This window comes from Callorhinus ursinus, unplaced genomic scaffold (genome assembly GCF_003265705.2).
Source record: "Callorhinus ursinus isolate GAN/ISIS: 27379988/994484 unplaced genomic scaffold, GSC_fseal_2.0 scaffold3, whole genome shotgun sequence".
Taxonomy (NCBI): Eukaryota; Metazoa; Chordata; class Mammalia; order Carnivora; family Otariidae; genus Callorhinus; species Callorhinus ursinus.
Genome location: NW_027397065.1, coordinates 29,152,372 through 29,174,230, shown reverse-complemented (window position 1 = coordinate 29,174,230; position 21,859 = coordinate 29,152,372). Strand labels below are relative to the sequence as shown.

At 49.7% G+C, this 21,859-nt stretch overlaps 1 protein-coding gene across 1 annotated transcript in view; it reads left to right on the top strand.

The window, feature by feature from the left end:
- CPLX2 (complexin 2) overlaps window positions 1-21,859 on the top strand; it is an 82,755-nt gene that overhangs the window by 7,433 nt on the left and 53,463 nt on the right. Inside the window, exon 2 of the mRNA XM_073889760.1 lies at window positions 4,247-4,327. The gene's annotated coding sequence lies outside the window, so the exon portion shown is untranslated. The remainder of the gene's footprint in view (window positions 1-4,246; window positions 4,328-21,859) is intronic.

The following is a 21,859-nucleotide window of genomic DNA, read 5'->3' as shown; positions in this document are numbered from 1 at the left end:
GGTGAATGAAACATTAAAATTTTTCAAATAAGGACAGGATTCCAAAAGAGCCAGGCCGGGGGTAGGACATACAGGGTGAGTCATACATGTGCAGGATCCCATACTGATCCTAAGATGTCCACTCAACGGCACAGACACTTCCTGGGCCAGGCCCCTGTCCCCACTGGAAGTCAGCACCCAAAACTGGTCTGCTCGTGACAAACTGAAAGTAAGAAACAGGTCCTAGTAGGCGCCTCAGAGACCACTCTCTGCCTTGGCTGTGGAGACAGAAGCCCAAGCAGGGACCACACAGCCAGGAAGTAAGGCTTGGCACCATAACCCCTAGCACTGCATACTCCCAGGTGGACAGAAGTTCAAACTCACCCCTTGTATGCTGTGGGACCCTGAGTCAGGTACATTGCCTCTCAAGCCTCAGTTGCCCCATCTGTGACCCCAAGCTAAAAAGACTTAGTCCCCAGGATTCAAGAAGATAATACTTGAAGTCCTTTCACACCTGGCTACTCAAAGTGTGGTCCCCCGGCCAGCAACATCAGCATCTCCTAGAAACGCATTAGAAATGCAGAATCTCAACTGCATCTCAGACCCACTGCATCAGAATCTGCATTTTAATGATACCCCCAAGGGATTGGCATGCAGGGAAAAGCCTGAGAAGCTGGTCAATTCTTGGCATTTTGAAGAGATGCTCAGTAAATGGGAATGCTGCCCCTTTGCCCACCAAACTCTGAGTAAGGTCCTGACTTAGGGCAAGAGGAAAAACCCGAAATAGGGAGAAGAGATCTGAGGGGGCCACCTCATTACATTTTAAACGGTCAAGTTTTAAAGCCAGGGCATCTGGCTGAGCTCCTTCTATACAAAATCATATCAGCCCTCCTTTGTTCATCTAGAAAATGGGAATAATAATAGTAAATCCCTTACGTGGTTGTGGTAAAGACAAAATAACATGAGTAAAACCTCAGCACAATGCTTGGCACATAGTAAGTGTTCAATAAACGCTTGCTGTTGTTGCTGGTGGTGGGAGGGCCAGGTCGCGTTCAATAAATGGTTACTGAGCACAGCCCATGTAATGAAATAGATCACACTTGCATAGCTCTTTGCCACTTATAAAGCACTTTCATTTATACCATCTCAACTAACTGTTCTCATAACCCCCTGGGCAAGATAGCATGAAATTCATTTTAAGGAAGGAAAAAAATCTAGGCTCAGAGAGGTAGAGTGATTTGGCCAAGCAAACCAGGATTTTTTTAAAGTAATTTATTTATTTTAGAGAGAGAGAGAAAATGCGAGTGGCAGGGGGAGGAGCAGAAGGAGGGAGAGGGAGAGAAGCAGACTCCCCGTTGAGCGCAGAGCCCCATGCAGGGCTTCATCTCATGACCCTGAAATCACGACCTGAGCAAAAACCAAGAGATGGAGGCTTAACTGACTGAGCCACCCAGGCGCCCTGCAAACTAGGATTTAAACCCCTAGAGTCAAAACAAAAAAACAAACAAAAAAAAAACCTAGAGTCTGACACTAAAATATGTGCCAGCAACAGAGCATCCAACCAATAACCATAGGAAAAGGTCAAAAACGGAGTAAGATAATATTAGACTCTAGAGATAGTGTTGTTCAACCTCCTTATTTTACGACAGGGAAAACTGAGGCCCAGGGATGGGAAGAGACTTGTCCAAGGTCACTCAGACAGAGCGTCAGCCCTGGGGTCAGAACCCAGCTCACAAGGCTGAGAGTCCAGAGTCCTGTCCTGCATCCAGACCTACATCCTGCATCTGATTGGCCAGCCTCCACCTGATGAACCCAGGGCTGCGGGCTGCGGGTGGCCCAGGCTGGTTCCCTGAGCAGGTCTAGTGGACAGGAGGCATTCTAGCTAGGCATTCAAATGCACTTCCTTTCCAGCCCAATCAGGAAGAGCGTGCAGAAGCTGGCGTTGCCAAGGTGAGGACTGTGAGGTTGCTAGGACACAGTTTGGGAGCAGCCAGGTGGCAGAGGAGGGCTTCACTGGGGCTGGGGCTGGATTTTAACTATCCTCTTTCCTGTTTGGGTCCCGATTAGACTGTGCGCTTTTTACACCTCACTCCTAGAGTGAGACCCAGGTTCCAACTGTGCAAGATCAAGCCTCCTCTGAGCCTCTGTGCCCTCCTCTGTGTGATGGGGATGGTGACCTTCGCCTTGCCAGGTGGATGGGAGTAGTAGAGAAGGTGGATGTGAAGGGCCTGGCACATCACAGATACACTGAAAACATGGAGCATGCTTGCCCTGTTGTTTGCCCTGCTGTTGCCCTGTTGTTTGTGTGAATACCACTAGCGCCCAGCGCAGTGTGCTCACTCATACATGTGTGTTCCGTGTCCTCCTCACCTGCATGGGGAGAACAGTAACTGCCATGTGAATGGGCTCCGAGAACAGCGAAGCCCCGTCAAGCGGACGTTGTAGTAATTCTGAGAGTTAGCACTCTTGATTCCCACCAGCCCCTAGACCTGAGTCATCCTGACACACTCTGCCCACCCAGTGAACAAATGGCTTCATTCATTGAACAAAAATTTAAGTATCCACTCTGTGCCAGGCAGTGTGCTAGCAGTCAGGGACTCGGCAGGTAGACGTTAAATACATAATTGCACCACCTTTCTTTCCTGGCCTTCTTAAAGGTCAGCCTCCCCACTTCGGGCACAGATGGCCCTGCCTGAGACCAGGGAGGCCACCTCTGGCTCCAAGGTGCTCCCCAGGGCAGTCAGCAGGCTCACAAAACATTCCCTCCCCACTTCCCCACCTGGCCAGTTGGGGAACAGTAACATCTGCCCTCTTTCCAATCCGGTTGCTAGTTTTAAATTCAAATACTGTCAGCTCCCCGAGAGCCAGAGCATGCTTGCCCTTTTCCCTGCGGTGTCCCCAGGATTTAGAACACGGCCTGACACAGTCATTCAGCCACTATTTACTCGTTCATTCACTCACCCAACAGATATTTATCGAGTCCTGCTAAGTGCCGGGCTCTGGGGAATGGGCCCTGCCGAGCTCAGCTCTGAGTCTAGTGGTGGGACTGGGGCGGGAGGAGATTGCAGGAGGAGGTAAGAGTGCCTTGGAGCAGTGGAGACCAAGGGGTTAGGTGCTGTGTTCCCAGGGTGGTCCCAGAACACCACCCGTCCCGGGAAGGAGCTTGAGTGGGCTGATCGATTGGAATCCTTGCTTCATCCAAACGGTGTCTATCATCCAGAGCACCTCCTCGGTCCCCAGCTCTGGAAAGGACCAGGATGTCCCCTTTCTTGAGTCACAGCAGGACTGTGGTTACCGGATGAAGGGCAACAGTGGGGGAGGCAGCACCAGGTTGGACACAGGTGGCTGCGGTTGCTGCGGCTTTGGGGTCCAGCCAGGAGAGGCCATGACTGCAGGGCTGGGGGTTGGGGGTGGGGAAGCAGATCAGGGACTGTGGGTTCTCATCCGGTCTACACTCACCCCTGTGGGAAGCAGAGCAGATGACCTCCCCTCTCTGCAACCTGTGCTCTCCTCTGTAAAATGGGAGAACATCAACCTCACTAACCCTAACTTTGTGAAGGCAAACCCAGCAAACCTGAGGAGCATTGTTCAGTCAACACATGTTCACTGGGCACCCACTTTCTGTCAGGATCCATGCAAGGCTCCGGAGACAGAGTCATGGAACGTGCCCTTGTCTTTTCAGGAGTACCTGGTGCCTCCTAGGAGAAAGCAGGGGAAGGTAACTGCAATTTGAGGGGCTACAAGTTAATAGACATCTTCACAGATATTCTTAGTCAACACAGATGACAATGATTACAACAAGCGCTTATATGGCACTTAATGTATGAGATTGGGACTGTTAGCAGCCCCATTTTACACACAAGGAAACTGAGGCTTGGGGAGATGTCATGGATTTTCCCAAAGCCAGAATTCAAATCCAGACATGACTGACAGTAAGCCCCACCCATTGACATGGGTCAGAAATCACATTTAAGTCAGGAAGCAGTATGGTCAGCGGTACCATAAAAGCGTTGCCCAAGCCAGTGGCCAAGAAGGGCAACTGGTATCACGGGAGTAGGTGAGGTGGGGGCAGGGGTTGGGTCTGATGCCAGGTAGGGTCCCATCCTGCCCAGTCCCTTGCTGGAACCCCGGGGTCTGTGGTGGCCTCAGGAGAAGCAAAGGAATGTCTTCCTTGGAGTCTGGGGTTCAGTGCCCTTTCCGGGCACCCCAATGAACTGCCCCAGAAGTTCTCTCCCCTCACCCCTGAACACCCTCTCTCCTCCTCCAGGAAGCTGTACATCTCTGGCATGCGACCTGCTCTGCTCGTTGACTGAAGGCCCCTACATCTCAGCTCAGCCAAGAAGCAAAGGTAAGTGTACTGCCCAGGGTCATTCCCATGGGTAGTGTTCAGGGCCCCGACTCCTGGGGCCCTGGTGAAGGGGGTCAGGATGACATTTCCCCTCCGTGATCCCCAAGAACACTCCCAAGTGGAAAGGAGATGGATCAAGTGGGTAATGTGGTGGAATGGTGCTAGCCATTTACAACAGAGAAGCACTTTCTTGTGCATTAAACCTTAGGAGGTATTATCCCCAGTTTACAGATAAGGAAGCTGAAGCACAGAGACAGGAAAGCACTTATAGCTGGCAAGTGGCTACGCCTGAATTCCAACCTACATTTTCTTGTCTGTATCCCCATGTGGCCTGTGCATATTGTCTGTGCTTGGTACATACTTGATGAATGAATGAGTGAATTAATGAACTGTTCAAGATCAATGGCAGGGCAGAGCCGGGCTGGAACCTGGCTCTCCTGTCCCCCCAGTTCCTATGTTCTTTCTGCTAACTGTGGCTTCCTGTGCTGATGAACTCAACAGTACCCCCCTTCCTGTACCTCGACCCCAGGATCTCAAGCATCTCATGTACGGTATCCGTTACCCCTCCTGCTGCAGACAGAAGGATGAAGGTGGAGGGGTCGGCCTCAGCCCCTCTGTCAGGTGGCCCCCAAGCTTGGATCACACCCAGCATCCCTTCATCCACATTGCCTCTTCCCCACCACCCACTACCAGTAATCCAATGTGCATAGTTGTAAACTTGTTTCTTTAAATAAACAGTCTTGAGTTTCATACCAAATAGTCTTTTAAGAGGAGGAACGTCTCCAGGCCACCTCGTATTTAGCATACAGTGAGCCACATATTTGCACAGAGAGAGTGTGTGTGGATATAGAGATCGCTTGATCGCTATAGATATCATTGCTCATCCAGATGGGAGCTATTTATGATGCTGAGTCACACGCAATGAATGCCACTGAGGGATTCCAGGCTGGGCTCCGAGCCCCAGCATCACAGACCTCATGGCTCTCTGCCTCATCCTCACTGTTCACAAATGAGACAGAGGCAGAGTGGTCCCCCATCTCGGTGCAGGCACGGAAGGAGACATTTTGGCCACGGGAAATAGAGACTTTCTCATAATCAGGTTCTATTTCAGATCCTTGTCCTCCATCCAGAACACCACACCCTTACAGAGCATCTAGTCCAATTATTTCCTTGTCCAGGAGGGGAAACTGGGACCCAGAGAGGGAAGGACCTTGCCCAGTGTACCACAGCTAGTCAGTAACAGACGGGTCCTAGAGCTCAGATCTTCAGATTGCTGCAAGGGGCTCTTTCCCCTTTCCTGGCCACCATCTTCTGTTTTATGTCCAGTGTCTTGGCATTTTAGCCCCTCCAGAGCTGTCTGTCCTCTGAACACTTGGAGATGTCACTGAGCACTTCTTTCTCTGGGCTTCTCCAGGAGGGGAGCTAAGTCTGGTTTTGGGGTGTATCCCCCCCTACTTACTGCAGGAAATGCACACACTGGGCACTCAATGCATGTGGGCTTGGGTGTTATATAAGACCAAACTCAGCACCAGTTCCTGGGGAACCCTAGTTTTTCATTTGAAAAAGCACCTATTTCTCCTCACCCTCTCTTCCTTGTCTCTAAGCCAGTTCCCTATCCATGCAAAAATAGACTCCCTCCCACTCACCACCCACCTCTGCCCAATTCTATAATGAATCAATTTTATTAATAGGCTTTGGGATGGAAATTTGACAAAGGCTTTTTGTGAAAGTCACCCTTTATCTCCCTATATAGTTCGCTTCTCAAAGAAGTCTAATAAACTGGTCAGGTGAGATTTTGCTTTACATAAAATATTCATTAATCCACTCTTTCCTTCCATATGGAATGTGTTTGTTTAAACATCCTTTATTAATGATTCTGTCCAATTGTTCTAAGAGACAGTGGGATGAGATGGAAAGAACATGGGCTTTGGAATTAGGGCTGGGTTAAATTTTAACTGGCCAGGTACTGGTTCTGTACCTGCACTGCTGGTGTGAGAATTAAATGAGATAATGTCTATAAAGTGTCTAGCACATAGTAAGTGCTCAAATGCAAGTTTGTGAATAAATGAATGACTCCGGACCCATATGAACCATATCCTAAAGGGTAAGGGACCAACTGACTCTGCAATCCGAAGTCTTGAAGTCATACAATCTCAGGAGGGTAGTTTGTGAAGTCTGGGGGAGCAGACCCCAGGAATTATGCTGCTGGTTGGGATGTCTCCAGGCCAGAAAAGAGCCACCTCTTTCTCTTGGAGAAGAGAAAACTCCTTGAGAGTAAACATTGTGTCTTATTAACTGTTGGATTCTACCTCTCCCAAAACTAGAGCCTAGCTCAGGGTAGGCAAAAAATACACAGTATGGATTGCATTGAAACGAGCTGAGTTAAGTTAAGCTGAGTAGAGTTGAACTGAGTTGACTTGGCTTGAATTGACTTGTTTTGAGTTTCCTAATAGACCCAATTCTAGGACCTACCAAGGGAGAATCTTCTTAGAACTCAAGCTTAGCTTAGACCAGGTCCCATAGCATGGGGGAAATCCCAAGTGTGATGTTCTGGGGACATTTAGCACCTTCCAAAGATGGAGGCATCTTGGAGAGAACCAGGGCCGTCGCCAGGGCTGAGGGAAAAGGGTAGAAATCTTGGCTTGGTCAGGGGGTACCACAGGCTGAATGTCTTTAAAACTTATTGGAACTGTGACAGGATCTTCCCATAATTTTAGAGTGACAAATTTCTTCTCTTCATGGCAGAGAGGGCCCTTTAAGGGTACACACTTCAGTGGGAGATCTCTAGGTTGGGGCCGGGGGCAGCCATGAGGGGAGAAGGCAGGCTGAGGCCAGGAGGCAGTCAAAGCTCCACATTGCAGATGCTGGCACGATTGTAAATTGGTCCTCCTGTTGGAGTGAGGGTTTGGGGGGTCTGAGTAAGGTATGATTCTAAGTCCAGACTTAAATCAGGCATTGGTTGCTAAAGGGAACAGTGACCCAGGAATCATAGTGGGGAATCAGACAAGACCTCTGGCACCACTGGGGTCCCTTCACGGGCTCCATCTCAGGCACTGCTCCAAACTGGATGCAACCAGCCACCTAAAGGAGGCAGGAACTGAGACAACAATGAGACTCAGGTGAACAGGGGCTGCTCCAACCCTTTCTGTATTTGGCTATGTCTATCTGTCTCCCACAAGGGCTTGGGAACACATCAAAGACACTACATCTATTCCTCTTGTGTCATCTAAAAATCTGGGTACAGGTTAGACATCCGTGTTTGACGAATGAATAATTAGGTCAGAGGAAGGCTTACAATGCCAGTGGAAAATTTCAAGATTTCAAAATGGCAAAGGTCCAAGGTAGAGATGCCCAGCCAGGAAAGATAACATAGACCCAGAAGTTGCTCCTCAGGAATTTGGCTCATGGGGAAAATGGGACTAAATGAAGTCAAGAGATAGGGTGGTGCCGCGTGGGTTCAAAATAACATCCCTCAGAGTCCCGGGCTGCTGAGACAGGTTCTCAGGGGCCACTGTAGGACGGATTAGGGCAAGAGAAGTTTCAAAAAAAGAATCTCTGCACCCAACAATCCCATTTAAATAATTTTTAAAAGCTCCAACTTTATCTGCTTTATATGTTGGATTTCCAAACACATTTTCATTTTTAACGGATTCTTTGGATTTAAAAAAAAAATCCATTTGGAAAGCACTAGTGTTGAAAGAGCCTTGGCATGTGGAGTTAGACTGTCTGGATTCAAATCTCAGCCCCAAGCCTTTCTGCCTGTGGGACTTCAGGAAGGGAATGCTTTGAGCCTCCACCTTCTTACCTATAAACCACCCTTCCAGAAACACGTGAGAATTAACTAAGGAGTTACAGTATTTCCCAAGGGCTGGTACATGGGTGATTGATGGTGTGTGCATGATGATTTTAGGTGGTAGATGGATGAACATTTATTACTTTAATAGCTCACAAATGATGCATGTTAGAAAAATATAACTGGCACACCAAACTCTCTGATTTATGGGGAAAATATAGCATTTCCTTTTAAAATGAAATTCTGAACTTTTTAAAAGACAAATGAATTTAAAGAAAACTACAAGGTAAATGAATAGCACTGATACGGCAGAAATCACGAAGGTGGTAGAAGAATGACTGAAATGTGGGGAAAACTGAGATAATGTGAGTAAAATACCTATCAATGTCTGCCACTTAGGAAGGGCTCTAAAGACTTCATTCTTGTATTCTTCTCTCAATTCCCTGAGATGGCTGGACCTAGAACCAAGCTCATCCACGGGGGCAAGGTAGACACCCAGGCCTGGTCAGCCTGTAGTACAGTGAGGTCGGTACGAGTCGGGAGCCGTGGCCAAGGGCAGGTGGGCAGCTGGGGTCAAGTAGGGAAAGGCACCTAGCCACAGGATCTTGAAACAGATAGAGGCTACAGAAGCAATGATTTCCAGAGTGGGCACCAACCATCACTGGTCCATGAGGCCATTTTAAGAGTTATCCAGGCACAATTTAAGTAGCACTGGGAGAGAGTTACCTCCTTTTCAGTTGATTACATCAAGGAGGAATTCCCAATTGGAGGTCAGCATCTACTTAACGCCTCTGTAACACTTATTGATCTTCCGTTTGGACCAAGAGGCCCAGCTTTCCAGCAATAGTATCTAGCTGAAATTAAATAGCAATGTTATATTTTTCGCATCCTTATTTTTACCATTACCTGCCATTTATAGAATATGATGCAGGTTTCGTGTTTATGAGAGTGATCTCATGTTCCCTTTAGAAATATATGTATTAAAGATTAAAAAACGAGCGGGTTATTTTTGTTTGGTGTAAAGTACTGGGTAATAGTACAGGAGGATTTATGCATGGAAACAAGATAAAGGTGGTCTTGACCGAGAGAAAAGCCAGTCTGACAGAAGCACCACAAGGACTCACCCAGCTCCAGAGCCCGTGCTGGGCCCACAAGCAAGATGGCTCCAGACTCACCCACAGGCTTAAGTCAAGTCTTGTCCTGGGGAGGCCAAGGAGGCCCCATCCTAATGAGCCAGATTGTTTGGACAGGTGACCCCGAGCCTCCAGGCTAAGCGGGGAGTCCAGGGGTCACGACTGGCCCAGCAGCAGTCAGGATGGTCAGGGCTACCCGCCAGAGGGTGTGTCTGGAAGAAATTCCAGCCCTCTGGTTTCTGGCGAGGCTGGGACTGCAAGGGATGAGCCGATGGCTCCGGAAGGGGGTGGGGCGGGGGCGGGGAAGGAGCTGAGGGTAAGGAGAAGGCAAAGCCTGCCTCTGCAGCCTGGGTAAGCTCGGCTTGGCATTCAAAGAAACCCAGTGTGAACCCCAACAGTTCACACCTGCCTTTGAGAGGGGCTAGGTAGCAAACAACAGAAACCAAATCTGCTCCAAGCAAGCGGAAACAGGGGTTATTGAGAGGTTATCAGCACCTAGAAACCAAAAGAAAGCTGACCATCAGGCCCAGGAAAGGGCAGGAACCAGAGCAGACCAGGGGCCTGGGAGTAGGAACGGAGGCCAGTTTTTCTGAGAGCCCCCCGTGGGATGTATCAGCCCCAACATCTGTTCCTCCTTGCCTCACTCTGCTGGTGACCCACAGCCCCAGGAGGGGCACCAGCTGGCCTGGCTTGGGGCCTGTGTCCTCCTCTTGGCCAGCAGAGAGCAGGAAGCTTGATCAGACTCCCTCCAAGATTTGAGCACTGAGGAAGGGGTGATCCTCAAAAAGAAAATCAAGGGACTGTTGCTAAAAGGAGGAGAAATGGATTTTGGGCTGCCAAAAGCAGCAAATGTCTACCATGAGGAGCCAAGGGAGGCTCAGGCAACGTGGGCCCCTGGGCCTGGCTCTTCGGAGCCATCCCTGGAGCTTCCTTTCTCCCACACTGGCTGCACCAGGGTCACTGTCCTGATCTGGGGCCAGTAGTCAGCCATAGTCAAGACAGGAGCCCCTCAGACTTCCAGCGAGGGGCTCCTGGATCCTCTAATGAGCTGAGGGAGGGAGAAAGCTGGATAAGGCTCTTCCTTGGCCCCAGAGCTGAAAAGGATCTCTGGGTTGAGGAAGTCTAACGAGGATTACTCACTCAAGGGCTGCAGCCCCAGCCGTCTGCAGGGCTGGCGGGAAGCAAGCACATGAAAGGAACTATGGTGATCTGGAACATGCATGCCTGTCGAAGGGGGCAGTTCTGCTAGCTCCAGACAATTGTTGCTACACAGACTCATGGCCTCAGTGTTGATCGATATCCCGATTTTTTTAAGTAAATCCTCACATCCAGATTTTTTGTGAGACTCCTCCATTTTAAGTATTGTTAACTACCAGAAAAACAGTTTAAATATTGTGCTGACCAAACAATACAAACCACCAGTTTGTGACCACTGAACTAACTTCTCTTCATCCACTACAACCCAGCTAAGAAGTCACTTTCTCCAGGAAGCCTTCTGTGACTTGCCCCTCCGTCGACCTTGCCATCCTTTCTTTGGATTCCCACAGACCCTCTATTTCCTCCCATCACAGCACCGACACCGACACTCTGCATTATAAAAACTCAGCTGTTCCCATCTGCTGCTCTTTAACGGTGCTTCCTAGAGGGTGAGGATGCCCACCACGCCTTCCATCGATGCCCCGCCGAGTGCCTGACACATTCGAGCCACTGCGGCATCGATGGAAGGGGAGCTGAAGGGACTGCCGTGGTCAAGATGGCCACAAATTAATCTGAAACCTCTGTGACTTAATACAGCAAGGGCGTGTGTCTCCCTCACGTGACGTCCACTACGGAGCCAAGCAGTTCTCCAGGTAGCTTCCTTCTAAGCGGTGACTCAGAGACACAGGCTGGCTGCACTGTTAGGTGGCAGGGGAGGAGAGCGAGCCAAGACCCCCACCCACACCAATACCTCAGCCTGCAAGGGGCATTTGTCGGCCAGAACTGGTCCCGAGAGCTGTGTCATTACAAGGGGCTGGAAACATGGGTGGAGCCCACGGGTTGACTGAGTCCATGTCTTCGCAGCACAGACCCTGGGCTCCAGCTGGCCGTGCGCAGGAGCCCCGGGTCCAACAGGTAGGCTCAGCTGCTGGCGGGCAGAGGCACCCAGGGCCCATCGCGCACGGAAAGCCACGAGGCTCTTCACCGTCAGCACGTGGAAGCGCCTTTTAATTTGTCTGTTTAACTCAAGACATCTGGAAAAATGGGAAGAGCGTGAGGAGGGAATTTCATTCGCTTGAGCTTTCCACCTCTCCTTATTTTTCGAATCAGTAAACATTAGGAAATGAAAATCAAGTTGATGGAAAATGGAGGTCAAAGGCCAATGAGCAAACCATTTAGAGTGAAATCACCACCTGGCCCCTTAGCATCTCGTGAGGTCCGTGACGACCAGGGAGTGACTGCAGCTGTTCACAGGGCCGCTCTCCTCTGTGATCAAATGCCAGTGCACTCAGGGATCCTGACCCCTGCCTTCAGCTTTACCCAGACCCTCGGCCAATGGCCGGGGGGATGGGGGGACTCCAGAGCATTTGCCAGGCCTTCATCATGCGGGGCGCAATACAATAGCAGATGTTGCCTCGGAATGGAATCACAGACTCTAAGAGGAGATGCTCTAGAAACAGGGCCAGCTTGGGAGCCAGGAAGACCTGGATTGAAATTTCAACTCTTTCTGCTAACTCAAATTCCTAGCAAGACCCTGCACTTCTCTGAGCCTCAGTTTCATCATCTTTAAAATAGGCACAGTGATAACATCTTCCTCCCAGACTAACTGTGCGGAGTCTAAGAGATTACGTATGTAAAGGGCCTGCTGCACAGAACCTCAGTTGATGTCCTTTCCCTTCCTTTTCCCCATTGGGCTGGAGGGACTAAGTCTAACCTCCCACCAATAGCACCCCCCAACTGCAGTCAGCCAGTTTCCATTTGCATGCTTCTGGTGACAAGAAGCTCACCACTGCATGCTCACCCCCCAAGCATCCCACTTCACTTCCAGACCACTCCCATGGTATTTGTGGTGAGAGGATCTGATGTCCCTAGGGTCTAGGGTTTGAGGGAAAGCTGCCTGGCCCAATTCTTCCCTTTGGTTGACCAATCACCACCTTGGCCCCCAGGAGGTGACTGGGGAACTGTGTGTGGTAAGAATGAAGGAGGTGAGGCATTCAGGGTAGGGAAATATGTGTCCATTTCTGGTTCCCAGAGAGAAGACAGAGAAATCCATCACAAGAGAGATAGGATCACAACTGGAGACATTTATCCTGGAGAAGAGAAATCTCTGAGAGACTGTCACAAGACAGTGTTGGAGGTCCAGCCTGATTAAATGAGGCGAGCACCAGAGGGGCACATAAGATCCCTTCTGTCCCTTCATTCATTCTGCAAGCATTCAGTTTTTCTACATACCAGGCCCCATGCTGAGCACTGGGGACAGAGGGACTAATGAGCCATAGGCCCTCATCTTGCGGGAGTGGTCAGGCACGTAATAATAATATGAAAACCATATGGGGATTGCTGAGATAAAAGGAAGTGTGGGATGAAGACCATGGGAGATCAGAGGAGGGGTACCTGGCCCACCCGGGGATGGGGTGTTCAGGAAAGGATGAGGAGGCAGACAAAATGGGGAGAAAGGGAGGCCTGGCCAAGGGGCAACGTAGGCAAAGGCCCAGAGGTGAGAAATAGCCTGGCATGTGGAAAAACCTATCCACTCTCCCATTACTTAAGGCAGGAAGTGATGACAAGAGGCCCGGAGCAGGCAGCAGAGGGCCTTGATGACACCGTGGAGCTGGGACCCGGTCCGAGGCCAGGAGGAAGCCATGGCAGGGTGGAGGTTTTGCAGGAAAATGTTATTGAAACATAATCTACATTCATAAAAGTGCTCATATCGTACATCTACAGCTCAATGAATTTTCACAAAGTGAACATGCCCGTGTCACCAGCCCCAGAGCTAGAAACAAACTTAGCAGCTTCCCTGAAAGCCCCTTGTGCTCCTTTTTCATCACCGCCTCCCAGAAAAGGACCCACCATTCTGACTTCTAACCTCATTGATTAGTTGGCTTATTTTTGAATGTCACATAAATGATATCATGCATTCTTTAGTATTTGACTTCTTTCACTCATTATATTTGCGATTCTTCCATGGTGTTGCATTATGTTGTGGCACTCTCTCATGTTATTCGTTCTCATTGCTAAATTATATTCCCAATATAATTATATTTGGAATTACATATAGTATATTATAATGTTAATACACAATATATTTGACTATACCGAAATGTATTCATCCATTCTAGTGGTGATGGACATTTGAATTGTGTCCAGCTTAGGACTCATGAAAAATGCTGCTATTAAGATTCTTGTACGTGCCATTGGATGAACATAAATACACATTTCTGTTGGGTTTATGCAAAGGAGTAGAATCAGTGCATTATAGGCGATGTGGGTTCATCTTTAGGAGATACTGTCGAATGTTTTGTTTCCAAAATGGGAGTCCTGATTTATACTCTCTCCGGTACTGTATGAAAGTTCTAGTATTTCCATGGCCTCACCAATATTTGGCATTTTCTGTCCTTTCCATTTTAGCCATTCTGATGAGAACATAGTGGTTAGAGTTATAATTTGCATTTCCCTGATGACTAGTGAGGTTGACCACATTTTCATATGTTTATTGGCTATTTGGACATACTCTTTCCTGAAGTGCTTGTTCATGTCCCTGGAATTTGAGGAACAAGGTCTACATTTCATTTTAGAAAGTCATCTCAGGGCGCCTGGGTGGCTCAGTTGGTTAAGCGACTGCCTTCGGCTCCGGTCATGATCCTGGAGTCCCGGGATCGAGTCCCACATCGGGCTCCCTGCTCAGCAGGGAGTCTGCTTCTCCCTCTGACCCTCTTCCCTCTCGTGCTTTCTGTCTCTCATTCTCTCTCTCTCAAATAAATAAATAAAATCTTAAAAAAAAAAAAAAAAGAAAGTCATCTCAGGCAGCCAAGTAGGGTGACTGGAAGTATAGAAGCAGATTCTCCAGAACCTCTGGCTAACACTCATGACATCTCACTTAGGCACAGAGCTTCAGCTACTCCCTCTTTAAATTCTTACAGCCTCCTTGAGAGGTCAAAATTGTTATCAACATCTCAAAGATGAGTGAGGGAAATGACTTGCCCAATGTCTCATAGTTGGAGCTAAGTGCAGAGCTCCAGCATGGAGCTAGGTTCATTTCCTCATCAATCTCGGGCAGGAGCAGGAAGCCGGGGAAGGAATAGAAGAGAAAGGAACAGAAAGAAAAGTAGAGGGGTGCCTGCGTGGCTCAGTCAGTTAAGCATCTGACTTGATTTTCCCTCGGGTCACCATCTCAGGGTCATGAGATTGAACCCCACGTCAGGCTCCACACTCAGTGCAGAATCTGCTCGAGGTTCTCTCTCCCCCTTCCTCTCCCTCTACCCCTCCCCCTGCTCACACACTCTCTCTCTCAAATAAAATAAATCTTTAAAAAAAAAGAAAGAAAGGTAAAGAAATAATTCTAAGAACATCTACCTCACTATTTTACACAAGAGGAAATTTTCCCTCCCCTTCCTCTCTTCCCTCCCCTCTCCCTGCATCTCACCAAAAGCCCCAGCCGAGGTGAGCAGCCACCAGAAGCCTAGTGACCCCCAATCCCATTATCGTGTTGGATGCCTGGTGGCGTGAAGGGAGGAATTGGGCCAACCTGAGTTGCCTGGCCTTGTCACCACTCACTCTGTGGCCCAGAACCAGTCACTTTACCTCCCTGGGCCTCAGACTCTTCATCTGCCTCAACAGCCCCCTCCTCAGAGCCTTATGGAGAGAAGCCCATGAGCCAGCATGGCGCCTGGCACAAAGCAGCCCCTGGTTTGGCGGGCACATGCTCCTTCCTTCCCTGGCCACTTCCAGGACTGGTGTGGCTCCGTGTCCTGCCTCCAGCCCGGTCCTTCGGCTGTCTCCTCCCAAAGTCGCAGGGGCAGCATCCTCTTATTTCACGCGGCTACAGGGCAGGCCCCTCTCAGCTTCCTCCCCGCCAGACAGCAGGTGCATGGCAGGGACAGGAAGAGCGCCCCTCCCCTAGAACCTCCCCGCAGCTGCCCACACGCTGGCTGCCAGCCAGGCAATTAGCCCCAGAAGGGCCTTTCTCTTCTCAAGGGCTCTCATCTCAGAGCCCAGACGCCTTTATTTTGGGAGCCTTGCCTGGTAAAGTGCTTCGTCAAGGCTACCGCCAAGCAGCAGCCCCACCCCCACCGCACACACCCCACACGCGGCCATCCTGTTTGCTCTTCCATGCACGAGCCCACGCAGCCTTTGGGGGGCCTTCAAGGCACCCTGCTAGGCGCTAGGAGACCCACAAGGTTCCTGTCCTCTTGGCGATCCCCCTGCAGGGGGAGAGATGGATGTGAAACCAGCAGATGGATACAATAGATCAGATCACTTCTGGATGGTGCTCGGGGCCATGGAGGGTGAAGGCCAAAGCTGTGAGGGAGAGAGGGGCAGCTGGGGGACCACCCAGGCCCAGAACAGAGTGGAGCAACTCACAGGCCTGCTACCTGCAGGGCTGGGTCCTTCTCTGGTTTGGGGTCCAAAGGCAGCTTCTGGAGGGAAGGGTCAGAGCATCGCCACCACTGGTGGGGAGGTCCCAGGAGGCCGCATGAGAAGGTTCTAGGTGCTGCTGACCCCCAGCTATCTTGTCCCCCCCTTTCCCTCACAGTGGAGCCCTACCAGCTCCTTCAGGTGCAGTAGTTCACAACTGGCTCGGCTCTCCCGGCCCCTGTGGCAGTGGGAGGGGGTCACAGGGACTCTTCCTTAACTCAGCAGTGACTCTCCATCCATCCCATAGGGTTTATCTCTCCAACCTTACTGGGTTCTGGGCCAACCAAGTCCTTTCCAGATGGTTCCCTTAAAACACACCAGGAGTAAGGTCATCTGCACCCCAGTCAAGGCCAGCAGGCCCTCCCAGATCTCCACACCCGGAACACTCTCTCCGCCTCTCCTTCTCAGGCCTGCCCCATCCCTCTGTCTTTCACTTCCTCACTGACTCATTCTCTCTTTCTCTGGATTTCTCTCTCTGTCTCTGGGTCTCAGCTCAACTTTCCTCTCTCTGGCTCCCTGTCACTCTGATTCCCATCCTAAATGTACTTCTTATCTGGACATTAATTTACTTCAAATACTTATTTTTAAAAAAATGCATTGAACCCCCTACTGGGAGCCAGGCATGGGGCAAGGAGCTTGGGTCTAATCAAAGATGAGTAAAGCACAGACCTCCCTGAAAGGGAGATGAGTCATGCACTGACATAAGTGAAATGGGGAGGCTGAAAGTGACCGATGCTATAAATGAGACGTTGACAGTGGCTGAAGAGCATCAAGGAGGGGCGTTCCTGGGGGCTTCATGGAGGAGGTGACGTTTCAGTCAGAGCTTGAACCACGGTCATGTAATGGAATGTGGGCTGACTGTGAGGAGGAAGGTCCTCTCCTGTGGACCAGTTCTTCAGTGCCCTCTCCGCTCAAAGCGAAATCCTACTCTCTAGCATCCTTCTTGTTTAATCTCCAAAGTACCCTTAATAAAACACAGGCTTTGGGGCGCCTGGGTGGCTCAGTCGGTTAATCGACTGCCTTCGGCTCGGGTCATGATCCTGGAGTCCCGGGATCGAGCCCCGCGTCGGGCTCCCTGCTCGGCGGGGAGTCTGCTTCTCCCTCTAATCCTCCTCCCTCTCATGTACTCTCTCTCTCTCTCTCTCTCATTCTCACTCTCTCAAATGAATAAACAAATAAATCTTTAAAAAATAAATAAATAAATAATAAAAAAATAAAACACGGGCTTTGGTGTCTGACAGACCTGGGCTGCGTCCCACTGACTCAACTCTCTGAGCTTTCATGTCACCATCTGTAAACAGACTTCTAGGGCTGTTGTGAAAATCAAATAAGACAAAGGATGAGAAAATGCTTTCCTACTGTTAATAAGACTCTTTACTGTTAATGAGAGCTCTTTCAACTGCAAGTGACAGAAACCTAACACAAAATGACTTAAAATAAAAAGAAAAGTCTGATGTTGCTGTCATCGGGCACACCTGGATCCAGGGGTTCCAATGATGGCCTCAAGACTCTCTACGTCTCTCGACTCTGCTCTCCTCAACATTGGCATTGCTCTCAGGCAGGATCTCCCCCTCAGGAAGGCAACACAGCAACTACCCTTCCACAAGCTGAGCAAGTCAAGGGAAATAGGATGCCCCAAACCCAAGGGTTCCAGCAAAGTTCTGGGGTTGAATTTCAGTGGACAGATCCCTAATCCATCCCTATAGCCAGGCCTGGGTCACACGCCCACCCCTGTAGCTGGTAATAACATGACCCTCCCACCCAATCCATAAGGACCATGAGTAGAAAAGGGGTAGGTGCTCCCGGAGAGGTGCCGTTCCAGTGTTACAAGAAGAAGGAACGGGTGCTGGGTGTCAATCCCCTTGGGTAATGAAGACAGGAACACAGAGGAAAAGAAGGTTCACTCTTTTTTACCTTTCAGGTCCAAAAACATCTCCAACTTCTCCTCCAAAAAAGTCTCTATTCCCCCAAGGCTATGTTGGGTACCCCCTTCTGTGCTCCTGCAGCACCTTATACTTCCCTTATCATCATCTATCATCATCCTCATCACCTTTATTATCATTTCTGTTTACCTGTCTGTCTCCTTCACAACAAAGTATTGGGAGGGCAAACACAGTGCCTGTCTTGTGTGTTGCTGTGCTCCCAATGTTGACAAATGCTAGACACTTAGGAAATGGGATGGATGGATGGATGGATGGATGGATGGATGGATGGATGGATGAGTGGTTGAATGGATGGATGATGGATGGATGATTAGATAGATGGCTAAATGGGTGGATGGATGAATGAGTGGATAGATGGATGGATGAATAGATAATGGATGGATGGGTGGATGGATGGACGGATTGGGAGAAGACTGGTGACATCAGTTTGAGACAAGCTAAGCCTAGGCTGTCTGTGAACACACAAACAGAGCTAAGCCATTAACAAGTGGACCTGGAGTTCAGGAGAGAGGTCTGGGCTGGAAACAGAGGTTTGGGAGCTATTAGCATAGAGACTGTAATGGAGGGCAGGGGAGTGGATCAAGATCACCCGGAAGGGGGCAAAGTTGTGTACCCAAGGTCACACATCATGAAAGTGACACTTGAACCCAGGGCTGAGCAGTGTCAAAGTCTGATCTCATTCCTTCGTTCCAAGGCAACCTGGCCACTACCTGAGGTGGCAGTACACGGTTAATGTCTCTCCCTTCTCCCCACCCTCCCCCTCCTCAAACCACTCAGCCAGAAGGGAGCAGCTGCCTGGGACGACAGAGAGACAGATTATGTAAACTGTGATTGCCACCCACAGGAGGAGGAGGAGAGTGAATAGGTATTGAAATGCGCTTTCAATAATGCATGTCCTCCCCCGCAGAGGCCTGGGGCTTGGTTGCAGGGAGAAGAGCCTTAAAGGGACCGAGCCTCCCATCCCTAGTGGCAACATCCACAGGCCCCTGGCCACACAGGTCTTTTGTCCACAATTGGAGGGCTCCAAGGACATTCACCACAGGGGTCTCCAACCTCTCTCCATCAAGGACATCTTTTTTTTCCCTTCCTGGCCCCAGTGGATTTGAGTTTTTAAAAATTCTGTTTCCCAAACACACTGCATTTAAGTCATGATTAATTCATTTTCCCCATTTTTTATTAATCAAAGACACTTAACTGCCAGTCAGAGCTTTGATCAGCAAGAGGTAAGCCATGAGGTAATATCACTCCAACCCAAAGCTAAGAAATACGACAACACCGTTAGCCAGGCCCATCTTGCTCCTGGAAAATGCCCTCTCTCCCTATCCCCCACCCATTACTGTCTTTGGGAGACCCCAGGTTGGGGAAGAGTGATCCTGCCCAGCACTCTCATTTCACAGAGAAGAAAACTGAGCCCCAGAAAGGTGAATGGACTTGCCTGGAGTCACAGATCAGTGGGATCTGAAGGCTGAGATCTGACCTCTCCAGTTTCAACTGACTTAAAACTTGACAATGTGATAGGTCATCCAAGGGATCTGAAAGTCCAGAGCAGGGCAGGGAAAAAGTCATCGTAGCCAGTACCTTCCCTGCACCCCTACTATGAGCCAGACGCAGTAGACATGTTCTCCCACTTTGTTCTCACACAACGGCCATGGACTGTCATTCCCACAGAGCATATGAGGAAACTGAGCATCAGAGAGGCTTCGTGGTTTACATAATCCACTGGACCAAAAAGTGGAGGATCAGGATTCCAGTGGGTTCTCATAGACTGACTGTTTCCCTGTACTGGTCTGGCTGGAATGAAGGGGAGGTAGCCATTTAGACCAGATTTGAAGTTCTGCTCACCTCTTACCAGCTGTGTGAATTTGGCTAATGATCTCACCTCTCAGAGCCTCCAGTCCCTCAGCTGGGGCATGGGGATAGCACCTTGTTCCTTGAGTGGTTGTGGCGCGTAAGAAGAGATGATGGGGTTGAAGCCCCCAGCCCAGAGCATGGTGATGGCATCCTCTCCCTCCCTTCGCCCCCTTCCTTGTTAAAAAGCTGACAGAAGCCAGGGTAAGAGATTTGATTGCTTATGTCTTTGGGCTGGGGATTAGGAAAACATTACCCTGTTCTCCCTCTGTTATTAACTAAAGGGACTGTCCTCTTCTGGTCTGGTAATTCTAAGACAAGAGCCAAGGGTGGGATGAGGCTCTCTCCCTCCGCCAGGAAAGTGCTCTTGGTCATCACCACCTGCTTTCACCTCTGTTTTTTGTTGGCATTGGGACCAGGATACCTTGAAAATTTCCACCACCCTCCTGGAAACCCCACTGATTTCCTCAAGGCAGCCTATGAAGGTGGAGTAGAAATCTCAGCTCCCAGTAGCCAGAGAGGGTGACCGCCTGGACTTGCCACAAGGCAGAGGTTGAATAACTAACTGACTCTCTGGGCCCGTGGACACGATGCATGATGTATCAGGGGTCCGTGAGGCACCTCCCTGTGCCAGGCGCCAGGGACTCAGAATGAATGCGCCCTGGCTCTGCCCTCAAGAGCTCCCATCGCCAAGGGTAGAAATGGACACAAAGACAGCCTAGGACCACTGGGCAAGGTGGAGACCGTGACGGAGGGATGCGCAGGGTGCTGCGGGGCCGCAGGGGCGGGTGAGACTGATTGAGTGGGGAGAGAAGCATGAGGTAGCTTCAGAGTTGAACCTGGTGAGAAAAGATCATTTCCAACAGTGAGACAGATGGAAAGACGGGCCCTTGTGATAGCGTTTTCAGGAAGGTGAATGGATTGAATTTGGTGGCTGATCGGATGTGTGGATGCGAGACAGGAAGGACTCTCCCAGGATGGGACCCTGCTTTTTGCGCCCTACCGACCCCTCTACTCTGCACGCGTGGGAAGAGAGAAGGCACTGGTGTGCAACCCCACCCAGGTTCCAGGGAAGCTTGGAGAGTAAAGGCTTCCTATTAGCTCTCTCTCTCAAAACTGAAGAGGAACTTTGCCTCTTGTACGCTCCTACCGGTCAACATATTTTCAGTTGAAAGTGAAAGAAACTCTACTCAAAGTGTCCGGAGCAAAAGGGGCAATTTATTGGCATACGTGATGAGCGCGGCTCAAGCATGACTGGTCTCAAGCGACGAGAGCAAATCTCAGTTTCCCTCCGTGTCCTAGCTTTGCTTTCCCGTATTGGTTTCACGTTCAGGCAAGTTCTCTCCTCACCGGGGAGAGTGCCAGACTTAGATCCCACTCGCATAGCAACCAACCACGAAAGGGGGCCTCCCCACAGCTCCCGCACAAGTTCTCATTGGCCTCTCTTGGGTCACATGCCCATCCCTGAGCCAATCACTGTAGCCAGAGGGATGGACTGCACTGATTGGTAAAAACCCTGGTCGCTTGCCCTCTGTTGGGGGCCCCGGGCTGGGGGTTCAGTACCACCTAAACCCCCTGGAAGGAGGCAGGGGGAGAAGCAGTTTTCCTAAAGGAAATTGGGTGCCATTGTTAAAAGAAAGGAAAATGGATGCTTGGAATGCAAACCCACCAGCTATCCTCTCAACTTCCTTTCCACGGTAGCCTGGGGCTGTCCAGAGTGGCTGCCATTCCTTCTAGCGTTAGGCATCCCTGTCATGGTCTTAAACCCAGGACTGCTCAACGCACCTCTAAGGTCCAGGAGATGAATGAGCTGGGAGAAGCACTTGACCTTTTGCACATTAAAAATAACAACCAACTGAACCAATTCATTTCTGTACTCATTCGCCTCCTGTGTGTCCTGGCCAGCTCTGGCTGCTGTGGGTGATGGAAAAGACCCAGACTCTGCCCCAAGGGGTTCACAGTCAGTAGAATCTATTTTAGGTATAATTCTCTGATAATTTAGTAGAGTCAGACTAACTCTCCAAAAAAAAAAAAAAAGAAAAAAAACATACATTTCACTGCATCTTTTTTTTCTGGCACTCAGACGCTTTTATTTGCTTTTAGATTAAAAGCAACAAACCACAAATAAAAGGCCTTTAAAATTCCCCTTTTACCTCTGAGTCAATTTTGTCTTCACTAATAAAAATTCCTAATTGTTATTGCA